A 19,551-nucleotide genomic window follows, 5' to 3' on the forward strand; every position below is an offset into this window, starting at 1 on the left:
CCGAGAGCTGAGCCGGTCAGAGCTCAGGGGGGAAAGGCTCAGACATGGGAGCTGGGGGCAGCCCTGGGGGCTTGGTGGCTGATCCATGCGGGACCAAGAGCTGTGAAGGCTGCATCGCAGTTCCCGAACCACCTTGGAAACGGGCTCCGGATTCCCCATCTCACTGAACGACGAGGAGACGGTTGTCTGGTGTCTGTTAGCCGTGGGACGGGAAGTGCTGCTGGCCGCACGCATCTTTGGACTGGTGTTTGCTGAGGAGATTCCGAGGCGCTGGGCGGGGATGGAGAGGCCGCCATTCTCCTCAGGCCCCGGAGACTCCCGAGGGGGGACACATACGTTTGGAGCCCCCCCCGGCCCCAGAGACTGAGAAATGATCTGCGAGAGCTCGGAGGGGATGCTCTGAAGGTGTGGCCGAAACTCCACAAGTGAGTGTTGTGCTGTAACCTTGCACTGAAACACATGTAACAGCAACAGCCCCGGGAGTCTCCGTAAGGAACCCCGCAGATTTATTGCCTACCCGTGCTGCTGAAGGGACTGAAAAGTATCCCAAATCCTGCCTGCGAGGTCTGTGTGTGTGTTAAACGGTGGCTCACTAAGAAATTGTCTGGGACTTTCTGAGCTGACTAGCTGCTGTCGTTAACCCCTTCAGGCAGGGGCTGGGCTGTGCAATACTTTTCTTTTTTGAAGTCCTGAGAAGACAGAGATCAGGCCAGTGCTTCAGCAGGGAGTTGTGCTGAGGGGGAGGGAAGGGGGTGTCACAGTTACACATAATACTGCTTCCACCGCCTCCCCTAGCCCATTGCATCTCTGTGCACTGCTCCAGCATCGCCCCTGGGACAGCACTGCCTGATTCCCGGCAGCCTGCCAGGTGGGTGGTGTCACGGGGCGGGCTGGCCCTTTTAGGGGATTTGGGCTCAGCCCCATCAATGTGCCGTTAGCCCCCACCTCCCCCCCAACCCCCAGGTGATGGGTTTGGGATGCTGGCTGCATCAGACATCACATGATGGTAGCTTGGGGAAGGGGCAGGTGTAACGATGCTGGTTCTGGTGGGACCCCACGGAGAGTGCCAGTTCAGGACAAATTGCTTCGAGCAGGGCAGTCACAACCCAAGGCTGGGGTTTCTGTGCACCCCAAGGCAAACCAAACCAGCCAGACAGAGAGGACTTCGGTCTCACCCCACTAGCTAACCACAAGTCACACAAGTAATTCCCTTAGACACCCCAGTTTCCCAGTATCCCCACCAGTGCCACTCGTTATGGGGACGAATGGTTATGAAAACCAAATACCCCAGTAAAAGAAAAATGGTTCCCTGGGTCCCAAAGGACCAAGCCCCAGACCCGGGTCAATATACAAATCAGATCTTACCCACATATCACGCTGTGGCCAATCCTTTAGAATCTAAAATCTAAAGGTTTATTCATAAAAGGAAAAAGAGAGAGACGAGAGCGAGAACTGGTTAAATGGAATCAATGCCATACAGTCATGGCCAAGTTCTTGGTTCAGGCTCGCAGCAGCGATGGAATAAACAGCAGGTTCAAATCCCGTCTCTGGAGAACATCCCCAGCTGGGAGGGGTCCTTCAGTCCTTTGTTCAAAGCTTCCGTGTAGCAAAGTCCCTCCAGAGGTCAGAAGCAGGGTTGAAGACCAGATGGAGGAGCTGCCGCAGCTTTTTATAGTCTCTTGCCATGTGGTCTCTCTTTCTTTGTCCCAAAGACAAGCTGCCCATCCCATGGCCTGGAAACACCTCAGAGTTCTGTCCCTAGGCAGGTCCCTGCACACCTGGCTGAGTCCCCAGGTGTGTCTGCCTTCTCTCAGTGGGTCAGTTGTGTCGCTGATGGTCCTTAATGGGCCACCCAGCAGGCTAGGCAGAGCTGACACCAATTTGTCTGGGGTGTCACCCAGAAGCACAGCACAAGTTTCAGAGGAGCAGCCGTGTTAGTCTGTATTCGCAAAAAGAAAAGGAGGACTTGTGGCACCTTAGAGACTAACCAATTTATTTGAGCATAAGCTTTCATGGGCTACAGCTAACTTCATCGGATGCATAAAGTGGAAAATACAGTGAGGAGATTTATATACACACAGACCATGAAATCTGTCTGTATCTGTACGAGTTTTTTCATGAAGTTGATAGATTTCCACTCCATACGGCTAAATGCAGTGCCTTACATAATGACAGGTTTCAGAGTAGCAGCCGTGTTAGTCTGTATTCACAAAAAGAAAAGGAGTACTTGTGGCACCTTAGAGACTAACCAAGTTTGGAATACAGACAGTATAGAGCCAATACTTATATCTTTAAATACAAAAATGATACATGCAAACAGATAGCATAATCCTAACCAGCAAACCATAACCTCGTCTTAAACGCCTTATTTGGCCCCCTTTATACACAATTTGGTGCCACTACAGGATCTTGGTTGCAACAATGTTCTATACGGTCCCAGTTTGAGTCAATAACGTCACAGCAGGGCTGCTTGTAAAATGGAGCCTGCTGTATCACAGAGGGGAGACAAGGGGCTCAGAAAGACATAGGGGGCTGGTGGGAGAGGCCCAGAGTCTTGCAAGGGGCTGGTAGAGCTCCCTCGCTCTGGGAGAGCTGGTGCCTGGAGCCCTGATAGGAGGGTAAAGGGCAGAAAGAGACCTGTGGAAGATCCAGAGAGGATCCAGGGTCAGGGAAGCATCAGGAAGCATCCTCCCCCACACCAGCCAGAGGGAAAGGCCTGGCTGGAGCTACCTGAGTGAGGGCCAGGAGCCAACCCTTAAGGCTTTGTCATCACTGCAGAAGAGGGATGTTAACTCATAGAACCATCGAGTTAGAAGGGGCCGCAAGGGTCATCTAGTCTAACCCCTGCCAAGATGCCAGGTTTGCTGTGTCTAAACCATCCCAGACAACCTCCCTGCTCGAGAGGTTTTTGTAAGCTAGCTTTCATAGAATCATAGAATCATAGAATATCAGGGTTGGAAGGGACCTCAGGAGGTCATCTAGTCCAACCCCCTGCTCAAAGCAGGACCAATCCCCAATTAAATCATCCCAGCCAGGGCTTTGTCAAGCCTGACCTTAAAAACTTCTAAGGAAGGAGATTCCACCACCTCCCTAGGTAACACATTCCAGTGTTTCACCACCCTCTTGGTGAAAAAGTTTTTCCTAATATCCAACCTAAACCTCCCCCACTGCAACTTGAGACCATTACTCCTTGTCCTGTCCTCTTCTACCACTGAGAATAGTCTAGAACCATCCTCTCTGGAACCACCTCTCAGGTAGTTGAAAGTAGCTATCAAATCCCCCCTCATTCTTCTCTTCTGCAGACTAAACAATCCCAGTTCCCTCAGCCTCTCCTCAGAAGTCATGTGTTCCAGACCCCTAATCATTTTTGTTGCCCTTCGCTGGACTCTCTCCAATTTATCCACATCCTTCTTGTAGTGTGGGGCCCAAAACTGGACACAGTAGTCCAGATGAGGCCTCACCAATGTCGAATAGAGGGGAACGATCACGTCCCTCGATCTGCTCGCTATGCCCCTACTTATACATCCCAAAATGCCATTGGCCTTCTTGGCAACAAGGGCACACTGCTGACTCATATCCAGCTTCTCGTCCACTGTCACCCCTAGGTCCTTTTCCGCAGAACTGCTGCCTAGCCATTCGGTCCCTAGTCTGTAGCGGTGCATTGGGTTCTTCCGTCCTAAGTGCAGGACCCTGCACTTATCCTTATTGAACCTCATCAGATTTCTTTTGGCCCAATCCTCCAATTTGTCTAGGTCCCTCTGTATCCTATCCCTGCCCTCCAGTGTATCTACCACTCCTCCTAGTTTAGTATCATCCGCAAATTTGCTGAGGGTGCAATCCACACCATCCTCCAGATCATTTATGAAGATATTGAACAAAACCGGCCCCAGGACCGACCCCTGGGGCACTCCACTTGACACCGGCTGCCAACTAGACATGGAGCCATTGATCACTACCCGTTGAGCCCGACAATCTAGCCAAAGTGAGAAACAACATTTTCAGTGGAGGAAAGGGGAGTTTCCTGTTAAAACCCAAGTTCCGCCCCAGCCTAGTGTTAACCTCTACAGAACATGGATTCAGGCTCTCTTTGTACTCTGTGTGGCAGGAGATTTTGTCATTTGGGTTTAACCAAAAGATTCTAATTTTAATTAGAAGTCTTTTTCTCCATGCTAAGCGGTCCCCTGCTGTGCTCCTAAGCGCCGGATGGCCTTGTCTGGATGGGGAGAAAGGTTCTCCCTTAACACAAGCTAAAACCTCGTGGAGACAAGGCAGGTCATATTTTTCATATTACTTGTTAGGCTCCTCCACAGGCTTTAACTTGACCTGCTAACAACTCATGTGAAAACTACACACTGCCTTGTCTTCGCTTGGATTTTACCTCAAGTTAGTTAACTCAAGTTCTAGGTCCAGTGTTCTTTAACCTCTTCAGTAATGACCTGGGCGTAGGTATGGAGAGCATACTGATCAAGTCTGCAGATGACACAAAGCTAGGAGGGGAGGGTTGCAATACAGAGGGCAGAACAAGAAGTGATGGGTTCAAACTACAGCACCGCAGATTTAGATTAAATCTCAGGACAAACTTCCCAACTGTAAGAGCAGTAGGACAATGGAACAGATGCCTAGGGGGGTTGTGGAAGATACTGAACAAGACTGGCCTCAGGACCGACCTTCGGGGCACTCCGCTTGATACCGGCTGCCAACTAGACATGGAGCCATTGATCACTACCCGTTGAGACCGACAATCTAGCCAGCTTTCTATCCACCTTATAGTCCATTCATCCAGCCCATACTTCTTTAATTTGCTGGCAAGAATACTGTGGGAGACGATGTCAAAAGCTTTGCTAAAGTCAAGGAATAACACGTCCACTGCTTTCCTCTCATCCACAGAGCCAGTTATCTCGTCATAGAAGGCAATTAGATTAGTCAGGCATGACTTGCCCTTGGTGAATCCATGCTGACTGTTCCTGATCACTTTCCTCTCCTCTAAGTGCTTCAGAATTGATTCTTTGAGGACCTGCTCCATGATTTTTCCAAGGACTGAGGTGAGGCTGACTGGCCTGTAGTTCCCCAGATCATGGGTTCTGCCATGCTAATCCACACTGGGTTATATCTTCCCCGACAAGCAGGCTCATTCATTTCAAGGGGACCAGCTGCAAATTAAGGTATTTCTCATAGTGAGTAAATGTGGCAGAATCTCACCCTCTGGCTTGGTCTACACGACAGAGTTAGGTCAAGGTAAGCTGCCTTACGTCGACCTATTCATGTCAGTGTACACACCAGAGCTTTGGTCCCACCGATGTAAGTGCCCTACTACACTGACATAATACTCCGGGCATAGGCCTTATGTCAGTGTAGTCAGGGCAACACAGTGTCTGTGTAGACACCGTGGGTTACTTACCGCGGCTGTTGGCTCATTCATGGAGCCGTGAAATTGAGAAGAACGCCGGGATGTGTGGGGAGCTCCAGCTAGAGCTTGGCTACGCCCTAGGCTCTTGGCTCCCTGCTCCCAGCTGAGCCGCTGCCCAGGCTCCCCAGTCCAGCTGGGCTGCACCTGCCTGGCTCCACACTCTGTGCTCAGATTTTTGGTTAGGTTTGGTACGGAGAGATGATTTTAAAGGCCTAGTTTGGCATGTTATTAAAGAATAGAAAGAGAGAACTGAAAGAAAAATAACGATTTTTGTTTTAAAAGGGTTAGTTTGAAAGAAGAGAGACAAGTTATTAAAGAAAAGAAAGAGTTTTGGTTAGGTTTAGTAAGGAGAGGTGTTTTTAAAGGACTAGTTGGGCACCTACCTGAAAGGGGGTTCCAAAGAGGATGGCTCTAGTCTGTTCTCAGTGGTAGCAGATGACAGAACAAGGAGTAATGGTCTCAAGTTGCAGTGGGGGAGGTTTAGGTTGGATATTAGGAAAAAAATTTTCACTATGAGGGTGGTGAAAGACTGGAATGCGTTACCTAGGGAGGTGGTGGAATCTCCTTCCTTAGAAGTTTTTAAGGTCAGGCTTGACAAAGCCCTGGCTGGGATGATTTAGTCGGGGATCAGTCCTGCTTTGAGCAGGGGGTTGGACTAGATGACCTCCTGAGGTCCCTTCCAACCCTGATATTTTATGATTCTATGTTATTAAAGAATAAAAAATTTTGAGATAAATTTAAAAGGTGTATTAAATATAAGGGTATGTTAAGAAAAGAGCATTTAAAAAGAGTTTAATAAAAGAGAAAAATATAGAGGAAACTGCCATGTGCTCTGAGCTGCGAACCCAGCTGATGGAAGAATCCACTTGCATGACTCATTTTCCCAGGGGAGGGGCAGAACAACCAATGTATCTTATCCTCTTTCACATCCCACAACAGTCTGTCTGGTGTCAATGGACCTTTCCTGTCGGGAAGGATGTAACACCTTCTGCTGGAGACCGGCACTTCACACCAGTTAATGTCCCTCTCCTGTCTGGTGGTTTACACGGTCACAGAGGCTCACAATACAGCTGCTCCATGAATGACAGCCAACAGCCGATGTAAGTAACCTGCAGTGTCTAACTCTGTAGTGTAGACCAAGCCAGAGGGTGAGATTCTGCCACTTTTACTCACTATGACAAATACCTTAATTTGCAGCTGGTCCTCTTGAAATGAATGAGGCTGCTTGTGGAGGAAGGTATAACCCAGTGTGGATTAGCATGGCAGAATCCAGCCCTACTGCATTGGGAGGTTTTTGTAAGCTAGCTTCCAACGTCAGCCAAAGTGAGAAACAACATTTTAAGAGGAGGAAAGGGGAGTTTCCTGTTAAAACCAAGTTCTGCCCCAGCCTAATGTTAACCTCAAGAGAACATGCATTCAGGCTCTCTTTGGCCATGTCTACACTACGAAAGTACTCCGATTTTACAGAAGTCGATTTTTGGGAACAGATTGTATAAATTCGAGTGCATGCGTCCACACTAAGCACATTAATTCGGCGGTGTGCATCCACAGTATCGTGGCAAGTGTCGACATTCCGAGCGGTGCACTGTGGGTAGCTATCCCACAGTTCCCGCTGCCCAATGGAATTCTAGGCTGAGCTCCCAATGCCTGATGGGGCCAAAAATTTGTCACGGGTGGTTATGGGTAAATGTCATCAGTCAACCCTCCCTCCCTCCGTGAAAGCAACAGCAGACAATCGTTTCGCATCCTTTTCCCTGGATTGCCCAAGCAGACGCCATAGCACAGCAAGCATGGAGCCCGTTCAGCTCACTGCAGCAGTTATGACCATTGTAAACACCTCACGCATTATCATGCAGTTTATGCAGAACCAGCACCTGAAAAACTGGGCGAGGAGGCGACGGCAGCGCGGTGATGAGGACATGAACACAGATTTCTCTAAAACCGCGGTGGTCCTCAGCAATTTGGAGATCATGGTGTTACTGGGGCAGGCTCATGCTGTGGAATGCTGATTCTGGGCCTGGGAAACAAGCACAGAGTGGTGAGACCGCATAGTGTTGCAGGTTTGAGATGATTCCCAGTGGCTGCGAAACTTTCGCATACGTAAGGGCACTTTCATGGAACTTTGTGACTTGCTTTCCCCTGCCCTGAAGCTGAAGAATACCAAGATGAGAGCAGCCCTCACAGTTCACAAGCGAGTGGCAATAGCCCTGTGGAAGCTTGCAACGCCAGACAGCTACCGGTCAGTCGGGAATCAATTTGGAGTGGGCAAATCTACTGTGGGGGTTGCTGTGATGCAAGTAGCCCACACAATCATTGAGCTGCTGCTATCAAAGGTAGTGACTCTGGGAAATGTGCAGGTCATACTAGATGGCTTTGCTACAATGGGATTCCCTAACTGTGGTGGGGCTATAGACAGAACGCATATCCCTATCTTGGCACCGGAGCACCAAGGCAGCTAGTACACAGACCGAAAGGGGTACTTTTCAATGGTGATGCAAGCACTGGTGGATCACAAGGGACGTTTCACCAACATCAACGTGGGATGGCCGGGAAAGGTTCATGATGCTTGCGTCTTCAGGAACTCTGGTCTGTTTAAACGGCTGCAGGAAAGGGATTTACTTCCCAGACCAGAAAATAACCGTGGAAGGTTATTTCCGTGGAAGGAAAAGACCTGGGTAGAGACCGTTGAATCGTGGAAGTCAACGAATGGCTATGCAGGTGGTGTCGGAGAGAAGGCTTTGGATTCTTTGACCATGGGATGGTGTTCCAAGAAGGAGGAGTGCTAGGCAGAGATGGGCTCCACCTAACGAAGAGAGGGAAGAGCATCTTCCCAAGCAGGCTGGCTAACCTAGTGAGGAGGGCTTTAAACTAGGTTCACCGGGGGAAGGAGACCAAAGCCCTGAGGTAAGTGGGGAAGTGGGATACCGGAAGGAAGCACGAGCAGGAGCACGTGAGAGGGGATGGCTCCTGCCTCATACTGAGAAAGAGGGGTGATCAGCGGGTTATCTCAAGTGCCTATACACAAATGCACGAAGCCTGGGAAACAAGCAGGGAGAACTAGAAGTCCTGGCACAGTCAAGGAATTTTGATGTGATTGGAATAACAGAGACTTGGTGGGATAACTCATATGACTGGAGTACTGTCATGGATGGATATAAGCTGTTCAGGAAGGACAGGCAGGGCAGAAAAGGTGGGGGAGTTGCACTGTATGTAAGGGAGCAGTATGACTGCTCAGAGCTCAAGTATGAAACTGCAAAAAAACCTGAGAGTTTCTGGATTAAGTTTAGAAGTGTGAGTAACAAGGGTGATGTCGTGGTGGGAGTCTACTATAGACCACCGGACCAGGGGGATGAGGTGGATGAGGCTTTCTTCCAGCAACTCGCAGAAGTTACTAGATCGCACGCCCTGTTTCTCATGGGAGACTTCAATCACCCTGATATCTGCTGGGAGAGCAATACAGCGGTGCACAGATAATCCAGGAAGTTTTTGGAAAATGTAGGGGACAATTTCTTGGTGCAAGTGCTGGAGGAACCAACTAGGGGCAGAGCTCTTCTTGACCTGCTGTTCACAAACCGGGAAGAATTAGTAGGGGAAGCAAAAGTGGATGGGAACCTGGAAGGCAGTGACCATGAGATGGTCGAGTTCAGGATCCTGACACAGGGAAGAAAGGAAAGCAGCAGAATATGGACCCTGGACTTCAGAAAAGCAGACTTTGACTACCTCAGGGAACTGATGGGCAGGATCCCCTGGGAGTATAACATGATGGGGAAAGGAGTCCAGGAGAGCTGGCTGTATTTTAAAGAATCCTTATTGAGGTTACAGGGACAAACCATACCGATGTGTAGAAAGAATAGTAAAATATGGCAGGCGACCAGCTTGGCTTAACAGTGAAATCCTTGCTGATCTTAAATACAAAAAAGAAGCTTACAACAAGTGGAAGATTGGACAAATGACCAGGGATGAGTATAAAAATATTGCTCGGGCATGCAGGAGTGACATCAGGAAGGCCAAATCACACCTGGAGTTGCAGCTAGCAAGAGATGTTAAGAGTAACAAGAAGGGTTTCTTCAGGTATGTTAGCAACAAGAAGAAAGTCAAGGAAAGTGTGGGCCCCTTACTGAATGAGGGAGGCAACCTAGTGACAGAAGATGTGGAAAAAGCTAATGTACTCAGTGCTTTTTTTGACTCTGTCTTCATGAACAAGGTCAGCTCCCAGACTACTGCACTGGGCAGCACAGCATGGGGAGGAGGTGACCAGCTCTCTGTGGAGAAAGAAGTGGTTCGGGACTATTTAGAAAAGCTGGACGTGCACAAGTCCATGGGGCAGGATGCGTTGCATCCGAGAGTGCTAAAGGAGTTGGCGGATGTGATTGCAGAGCCATTGGTCATTATCTTTGAAAACTCATGGCGATCGGGGGAAGTCCCAGAAGACTGGAAAAAGGCTAATGTAGTGCCCATCTTTAAAAAAGGGAAGAAGGAGGATCCGGGGAACTACAGGCCGGTCAGCCTCACCTCAGTCCTTGGAAAAATCATGGAGCAGGTCCTCAAGGAATCAATTCTGAAGCACTTAGAGGAGAGGAAAGTGATCAGCAACAGGCAGCATGGATTCACCAAGGGCAAGTCATGCCTGACTAATCTAATTGCCTTCTATGACGAGATAACTGGTTCTGTGGATGAAGGGAAAGCAGTGGACGTGTTGTTCCTTGACTTTAGCAAAGCTTTTGACACTGTCTCCCACAGTATTCTTGCCAGCAAGTTAAAGAAGTATGGGCTGGATGAATGGACTATACGGTGGATAGAAAGCTGGCTAGATTGTTGGGCTCAATGGGTAGTGATCAATGGCTCCATGTCTAGTTGGCAGCCGGTATCAAGTGGAGTGCCCCAAGGGTCGGTCCTGGGGCTGGTTTTGTTCAATATCTTCATTAATGATCTGGAGGATGGTGTGGATTGCACCCTCAGCAAGTTTGCAGATGACACTAAACTGGGAGGAGAGGTAGATACGCTGGAGGGTAGGGATAGGATACAGAGGGACCTGGACAAATTGGAGGATTGGGCCAAAAGAAATCTGATGAGGTTCAATAAGGACAAGTGCAGAGTCCTGCACTTAGGACGGAAGAATCCAATGCACCGCTACAGACTTGGGACCGAATGGCTCGGCACCAGTTCTGCAGAAAAGGACCTAGGGGTTACAGTGGACGAGAAGCTGGATATGAATCAACAGTGTGCCCTTGTTGCCAAGAAGGCCAATGGCATTTTGGGATGTATAAGTAGGGGCACTGCCAGCAGATCGAGGGACGTGATCGTTCCCCTCTAGTCGACATTGGTGAGGACTCATCTGGAGTACTGTGTCCAGTTTTGGGCCCCACACTACAAGAAGGATGTGGAAAAATTGGAAAGCGTCCAGCAGAGGGCAACAAAAATGATGAGGGGTCTGGAACACATGACTTATGAGGAGAGGCTGAGGGAACTGGGGATGTTTAGTCTATGGAAGAGAAGAATGAGGGGGGATTTGATAGCTGCTTTCAACTACCTGAAAGGGGGTTCCAAAGAGGGTGGCTCTAGACTGTTCTCAGTGGTAGCAGATGATAGAACGAGGAGTAATGGTCTCAAGTTGCAGTGGGGGAGGTTTAGGTTGGATATTAGGAAAAACTCTTTCACTAGGAGGGTGGTGAAGCACTGGAATGGGTTCCCTAGGGAGGTGGTGGAATTTCCTTCCTTAGAAGTTTTTAAGGTCAGGGTTGACAAAGCCCTGGCTGGGATGATTTAATTGGGGATCGGTCCTGCTTTGAGCAGGGGGTTGGACTAGATGACCTCCTGAGGTCCCTTCCAACCCTGATATTCTATGATTCTATGATAACTGTTGGGGATGTTGAAATGCCTATAGTTATCCTTGAGGACCGAGCCTACCCCTTAATGCCCTGGCTCATGGTGCCATACACAGGCACCTTGGACAGTAGTAAGGAGCTCTTGAACTATAGGCTGAGCAAGTGAAGAATGGTGGTAGAGTGTGCATTTGGATGTTTAAATATTCATGGTAAATAGGCCCAATGGCCTGTGATGGGGTGTTAGATGGGGTGCGATTTGAGTTACTACAGAGAATTCTTTCTTGGGTATCTGGCTGGTGAATCTTTCCCACATGCTCAGGGTTCAGCTGATCGCCATATTTGGGGTCTGGAAGGAATTTTCCTCCAGGGCAGATTGGAAGAGGCCCTGGAGGTTTTTTGCCTTCCTCTGTAGCATGGGGCACGGGTCACTTGCTGGAGGATTCTCTGCTCCTCAAAGTCTTTAAACCATGATTTGAGGACTTCAATAGCTCAGACATAGGTGAGAGGTTTATCGCAGGAGTGGGTGGGTGAGATTCTGTGGCCTGCAATGTGCAGGAGGTAAGACTCGATGATCATAATGGTCCCTTCCGACCTTAATATCTATGAATCTATGTTTAAAGGGTCGCTGGTGCAGTTTATTGACTTGCTCAGACCTCAGTGAAACCAATATTCCCATTGTTATTGGGGCTTGCTGTGTGCTCCACAATCTCTGTGAGAGTAAGGGGGAGACGTTTATGGTGGGGTGGGAAGTTGAGGCAAAGTGTCTGGCCACTGAATATGCACAGCCAGACACCAGGGCGGTTAGAAGAGCACAGCAGGAAGTGCTGCGCATCAGAGAAGCTTTGAAAACCAGTTTCATGACTGGGCAGGGTACTTTGTGACACTTCTGTTTGTTTCTGCTTGCTGAAAACCCACCCCCTTGGTTGCCTCTAAATTCCCTGTAAGCCACCCGCCCTTCCCCCTTCGATCACAGTTTGCTTGCAAAGGAAATAAAGTTGCTATCATTTAAAAAACATGTATTCTTTATTAATTGATTATAAAAATAGGGAGATAACTCACAAGGTAGCCTGGGTGGGGTGTGGGAGGAGGGTAGGAGGGAAGAAAAAGGCCACTTTAAAACTTGTTGAATGCCAGCCTTCTGTTGCTTGGGCTGTCCACTGGGGTGGAGTGGTTGTGTGCCCAGAGCCTCCCTCCCCCGTGTTCTTGGGCGTCTGGCTGAGGAGGCTATGGAACTTGGGGAGGAGGGAGGGCGGTTAAACAGGGGCTGAAGCGGCAGTCTGTGATCCTACTGCCGTTCATGAACATCCACCAGACGCCGGAGCATGTCCGTTTGATCCCGCAGTAGCCCCAGTGTTGCCTCATGCCTCCTCTGATCTTCCTGCTGCCACCTCTCCTCACATTCATCGGCCACTGTCCTGTACTCTGCTATTGTGTCCCTCCACACATTCTGCTGAGCTCTGTCAGTGCCAGAGCATGAGCTCAGAGAACATTTAATTGTGCATGCTTTTTTCGCCGCCTTATCTGAGATAGCCTTTGGGACGGAGGAGGGAGGCTTGAAACATTTGCAGCGGCTGGAGGAAAAAAAGGGAGTGAAGTATTTAAAAAGATACATTTTACAGAACAATGGCTATACTCTTTCACAGTGAACAACACTATTCACATTACATAGCACATGTGATTTTGGTACGAGGTCACATTTTGCATCTTATATTGAGTGCCTGCGGCTTTGTTATTAGAGATCACACACACAGTGCTGGGCAACAGAATTCAGCTTGCAGGTGGCCATGGTAAGCCATAGTCTTTTGGCTTCTGCAACCTTCATAACAGCAGCACCCTCCTCTCCCATACCAAGCAAAGCCCGTTGAGTTGGCCATTTAGTGCTGTGGTTTTCCTGTTAACATGCAGGAGCAGAAACCAAACTAACCACCACCCTCATCCAATTCTCTGGGATGATTGCTTTACCCCTCAGCCCACCGCGTGGCCGGTATCAGGGAAGATCCCTGCTAGCCAAACGAGAACAGCTCAGCGCCAATGGTGTCCCCTTCCCACCGCGTGGCTAACTGAGGGGAGGATTTCTTTTCAGCCACAGGCAAACAGCCCAATAGGAACGGGCACCTCTGAATGTCCCTTTAATTAAACTCCCCTATTTCAACCAGGTTACCATGAATGATATCACTCTTCTGAGGATAACACAGAGAGATAAAGAACGGATGTTGCTTGAATGCCAGCAAACACTGGGACCATACGCTGCCAGGCTTTGTCATGCAATGATACCAGATTACTTGCTACTAGCATGGCGTGGTAAAGTGTCCTACCATGAAGGATGGAATAAGGCTGCTCTTCCCAGAAACCTTCTGCAAAGGCTTTTAGAGTACCTCCAAGAGAACTTCATGGAGAAGTCGCTGGAGGATTTCCGCTCCATCCCCAGACACGTTAACAGACTTTTCCAGTAGTTGTACTGGCCACGAATGCATCCCAAGTCCTCAGGGCTATTTAATCATTAAAAAACACTTGCTTTTATAACATATATTATATTTTAAAAGGTACACTCACCAGAGGTCCCTTCTCTGGCTTCATTGGGTTGGGAGGGTATTTCAGTCAGGGTGATAAAAAGATCCTGGCTGTCGGGGAGAACGGTGTGCTGTGTGCTCTCCTCAAGCTCGTCCTCCTCCTCCTCCTCATCTTCCCCATTTGCAAAATCCTCAGGCATAGCGGAGAGTACCCCATCTTCAGAGTCCACGAACAGGGGTGGGGTAGTGGTGGCGGCCCCCCCTAGAATTGCATGCAGCTCAGCGTTGAAGCAGTGTCTGGGACTCTGTCCCAGAGCGTCCGTTTGATTCTTTGGTTTTCTGGTATCCTTGTCTGAGCTCCTTAAGTTTCACGTGGCACTGTGTTGCGTCCCAGCTGTAGCCTCTGCCCCTCATAACCTCGGAGATTTTTTGAAACGTTTTGGCATTTTGTCTTTTGGAACGGAGTTCTGATAGCATGGATTCCTCTCCCCATACAGCGATCAGATCCAGTACCTCCCATTTGGTCCATGCTGGAGCTCTTTTTCGATTCTGGGACTGCATGGTCACCTGTACGCCTGGCCACCTGTACGCCTGGCCAGTGCATCCGAGTTCAGAGTGCTGTCCAGAGCGGTCACAATGGTGCACCGTGGGATAGGTCCCGGAGGCCAATACCTTCGAATTGCGTCCACACTAACCTTAATTCGAAATGGGGATGTCGATTTCACCGCTAATCCCCTCATTGGGGAGAAGTACAGAAATCAGTTTTAAGAGCCCTTTATGTAAAAAAAAATGGTTTCATTGTGTGGACGGGTGCAGGGTTAATTCAATTTAACGCTGCTACATCTGATATAAACTTGTAGTGTAGACCAGGCCTTTGTACTTGTTAGAGGAAAGGGCAGAAAGGCAAAGAAATATATGTGGGATAAGACAAGAGATTCCTATGCTTCCTGTTTCCTTAGATTTGACCCTCCCTATCCAGCATCTGTCATCTGGTAGGTTTGATCTTCCCATAAAGGGTCCCTCCCACCTTGAATAACGAGGAGTCAGTCGTGATAAGGTGAAAGACAAATGAAATGTATTGAGGGATTGGTGTACAATGAATGGGGCAAAGAAAAGGAGGGAGTAAACAGTAAAATTATGTAATACAGTGATTTCCCCAAAATAAACCTTATAAACAGGTAAGTAAACCCCTTAATAGAAAGCTCCTTCTATAGATCAAGTGTTGATTGTTGCCTGGGACCTCAATCCTCTGGCTAGTTGAAAGTCATTGGAGAGGAGATCCAGGGAGTCCCTTGATGTTCCTCTGGGTCTGCAGAAGAGCAGATGGTCCGTCAGGGGACAGCAGCTGAAGGTGGCTGATGGCAAGTGGGATGTGGCTGTCTGTCCTTCTCTTCTCCTTGCAGGTGATGACAAAGTAGAAGCAGAGCTGTGGAAGGAAAACCCGAGCCCCCTCTACCATGAGGATGGGGAGGTGAGTGCAAGTCAGACCCTCACTGTCACTCAGATGGACAGCAGCTGAGCAGTGTTCAGGGCAGACTTATATAATCTGGCCCGGGAAAACCCGTAGAAGGAGCAGAAAACCCCTTCTGGGAAACCCTGTGGGAAAGGTGGTAAAAACCAGTTCTATCCAGAAGTTGTTTACCACTTCTGAGGAGAAAAAAAAGGCGGGAAAACTGATCAACTGGATCACCTGGGCACAAACTCCATTTTGAAAATCAATATGGGATCCTGAAATTATACAAAACATACAAAATGGACATAACCCACCAATCCCCTCCTTGGAGGAGTTTTAGTGATAAGCATAACTATTATAAACATATAAAACAGATACTTAAACTAAGAATCCCAAGGCATTAATATCAAATGGTACCCTTGGTGTCCTCTTACCATTTCCTTTTTTATACATACAAAAGCCAATAGTTAACATCACCAGTTATATCAGCATAACACCTTGTATGATTAGCAATACAACAATGGGATGTAAGAAGTTATTCCAAGTGGATCTGGTATCCACTGATAAGTTCTTATGGAAGATAATATCCCACCAATGAGCTGGGGTCATCTCTTCTTTTATCCTTTTTGTTATTCTGTTACGGAGTGTTGTACCGTCAATAATGTTTTTGCCCCTTCCTTTTGTAGATTATCTATGTATCGGGCAAGCTTTGGATGCACCAAAAGTTTCTCAGTGGTCTCCAAGTCTGCGCCAGCCTGGATGGGCATTAACTCATCATACAAACGGTAAGTATACAGGATGGTTTCCATAGTCACACTAGGTGTGGTAACATTAACATCACACCCATAGATTTGTATAACTTGGCATAGACATAGGTTTCCTCTTTTACCATTACTAATCTCGTAGAAATTATTTACAGAGAAGTAAGGCACAGTGGGATTGTTTAGTCTGCAGAAGAGAAGAATGAGGGGGGATTTGATAGCTGCTTTCAACTACCTGAAAGGGGGTTCCAAAGAGGATGGCTCTAGACTGTTCTCAATGGTAGCAGATGACAGAACAAGGAGTAATGGTCTCAAGTTGCAATGGGGGAGGTTTAGATTGGATATTAGGAAAAACTTTTTCACTAAGAGGGTGGTGAAACACTGGAATGCGTTACCTAGGGAGGTGGTAGAATCTCCTTCCTTAGAGGTTTTTAAGGTCAGGCTTGACAAAGCCCTGGCTGGGATGATTTAGTTGGGGATTGGTCCTGCTTCGAGCAGGGGGTTGGACTAGATGACCTTCTGGGGTCCCTTCCAACCCTGATATTCTATGATTCTAAGGCCACAGGCTCCTAATACAAAAGCAGTGTTGATCTACTTGTACCCCAGCAGAGGCACAGCTGACAGAATGATGAAAAACCTCATATAAGCAGGTACCTTCTTCAGGGCATAAACTTGTTTCATCCTTGTCCCACACCTGGGTGGTACAAGTGTATCCCAGATACAGGCCTGTAGGTTAATGGGAGTGTACTCATTTTCCTTATTTATATGCATCCATTTATGTTCTTCAACAGGCACAAGTAAGGACTTGTTGGAATACACACCTAAAGATATTAATGGATGTATTTTCGCCTTAGCTGATTGCAAAGTTAAAATCAAAGCCATGATAGTGTCATTTTGGGGAAAATAAGTAAATGTGAGCAATCGCCACCATTGGAGATATAACTTTTCAAAGTCACTAGCATGTTCATAAATTATTTTCTTTAACTTTTTTGGCAGCTGTTGATTTGAACCATCTCGTACAAGTGACTTCGCCACACCAATTAACCACTGCTGAGCCTCAATGCACTCAAGAGTTTCTGAGAGATTTGACTGCAACATGCTCAGAGCACCCAATATTTGGAAGAGGCCTTGCTGCTGCATCTCGAGCCAGTGTGGAAGAATATCCACTGTGTCAAATGTTATAGATGCCAGGCTTTGGGACGCCGAAGTGAGAGATTCTGAGAGGGAGGCTGCATCATGACCCAATTCTCCTATACACTTAGCCAAATATTGCTGATCCACAGCATTAAGTACCCCCAAACCAGCTCCCATTTCGCCTAGTAAGGTTGCTCCCAAATCTCACTTCTTCCTCTTGATTACTGAAGAAGTTGGAGGCAACACTCCGTTTAGCCATGCTCTCCACCCCATAAGTAGCGGAGAGATATAATGAGCACAAGGGGAGTACAGGGTGGCAATAGATAATTGAGTTGGCATGATTAGGAATTGTTTTATAGACTATTGCAGATTTATCATTAGACTTCTAGTTATATCCCGCTTTACTCCAAATGGTCCTACTTTGTACCTAGAGGGTGGAGGATGCATTTCTTGCATCTCTTTCCCAACCCTAAGTTCGAAAGGAGCTTCAAATGTCCATTCTCCAGAATGGTTCAGGGAAATATTCAATGTCAATGTATTAAAACATAATGTAGCAAACTGAATATTAACATCTTCAACTGGACAACATTTAGATTTGATATACTCCTTCATGGAAATATTGTAGCTAAATGCATGGTAAGTACAAATCAAGTTCAGCAGCATGTCATCATGATTAGGGGATTTTATCTGGATATTCCCAGATTTTATCTGAGCATCTTGATGGTGCATTATGACAGACAAAGACATTTCTCCAGGTGATAGAATGGATGGGGATATGATATTTAATAAAGTTCATCTAGTGGGGTCCCTAGAACAGTTAGAAAAAGTCTTTGTGAGGACCTGCCATACACATTCTGGGACAGATTTGCGTATAGGGCCAAAAACCAGGGTTGAATTCTGAAGCTATTTGGTGACTGCTAGATAGCACAATCCCTTTGATTTATATGCAGATAACATGGCCCATTCCTTTTCCTCACCTCTTATTTCTCTTCCAAATTGCATCCCTTTTCTTAGCCCTATGTGCTCTATTCTGCCTGTCTTGCTGTAGCTCTCCATCCACGTCTCCAACCCCAGTGCAAGGCGCCTGAGCAAAGACTAAAGGAAATGGCTGTGTTTGGTCTGGAAAAGAGGAGATTAAGGGGGGATATGACAACAGTCTTCAAACACTTGAAAGGTTGCCATAAAAAAGATGGAGAAAAGTCGTTAGTAGTATACACCTCGATAGTATTCATCGCCATGTATTTTTGACAGGTTTCCATGCCCTCTTTAGGGCTAATGTCCTGCCCTCCCTTCCCGTTGGTACCAAGGTTTGGCGCCGTCGGCCATTTTGAAAAATTTTTTTTGATTATTTTTTATGTTTGAATAGGGGGAATGTTGCGTGCTTGTGCTTTGATACATTTGCTTGATTATTTAAAGAAAAAGGTTGAAAGAATAGAGTGAGAGAACTTAAAGAAAATAAAGATTTTTGTTTTTAAAGGGTTAGTTTGAAAGAATAGAGGAAAGGTATTAAAGAAAAGAAAGATTTTTGGTAAGGAGAGGTGTTTTTAAGGGACTAGTTTGGCATATTATTAAAGAATAAAACATTTTGAGATAAATTTTAAAAGGTGTATTAAATATAAGGGTAGGTAAAGAAAAGAGCATGTAAAAAGAGTTAAATAAAAGAGAAAAATATAAAGGAAACTGTTTAGTAAGCACATGGTAAAAATATAAAGCTTGGTTAATAAAGAAGCATTTAAAATATTAAATATAAGGATATGTTAAGAAAAGAGCATTTTAAAATATTAAATATAACAGAAAAATATAAAGATAGGTTAAAAGAACACACATGGCAAAAAAAGGGAATTTTATAAAGTGAAGACTGCTTGGTAACCACATGGTAAAAATATAAAGGGAGGTTAATAGAAAAACATTTAAAATATTAAATACAAGGATAGGTAAAGAAAAGAGCATTTAAAAAGAGTTAAACAAAAGAGAAACATATAAAGAGAGGTTAAAAGAGAGAACAGGGCAGGAAAAGGGAATAGAAAGCCCCTCTGCAAAGGGCAAAGACAGGCAACACGGGGTTGAGTCAGATAGAGAGAGATCTTACCCTTGCGGCTGTTCCTGGCGAAAGAGCGAGCTCCCAAGGCTCACAACCCCTCAGGTTAGTTATCTCTGCCTTTGGATCGGACCAATCAGAGGCTGTTCCTCAGCTGCATCATAGAATACATTTTCCCGAACCAATCCTGTACTCCCAAGATTTTTAAACAAGAGCCCTCTCCCTCCCCCACCCCCCTTTAACTGCCTTATTCTTATCTAAAAAAACAGACCTCAAGCATCTTTCCCGCCATGTAGCACTTTTACATAGGGGCTTTAATAAAGGTTAAAACCATAAGCCCTTAGTAACAAACAGTTTTTAAAAGTTTTTCCCCTATGTTTTAGACTAACATTGGTCATGTTTTAGTGAGGACAATTTGAAGCA

The 19,551-nt window shown here is 46.9% G+C and overlaps 1 long non-coding RNA gene across 1 annotated transcript; it reads right to left on the reverse strand.

The window, feature by feature from the left end:
- Positions 1-14,836: 14,836 nt before the first annotated feature.
- On the reverse strand, positions 14,837-19,221 carry LOC141986035 (uncharacterized). The gene is made up of 3 exons (XR_012639109.1): positions 19,180-19,221; positions 18,068-18,209; positions 14,837-15,168 (listed from the first exon to the last, which is right to left on the reverse strand). It is a non-coding gene; the product is annotated as an uncharacterized LOC141986035 (long non-coding RNA).
- Between the last annotated feature and the right edge of the window lie 330 nt (positions 19,222-19,551).

Source organism: Natator depressus, chromosome 4 (assembly GCF_965152275.1).
Source record: "Natator depressus isolate rNatDep1 chromosome 4, rNatDep2.hap1, whole genome shotgun sequence".
Taxonomy (NCBI): Eukaryota; Metazoa; Chordata; order Testudines; family Cheloniidae; genus Natator; species Natator depressus.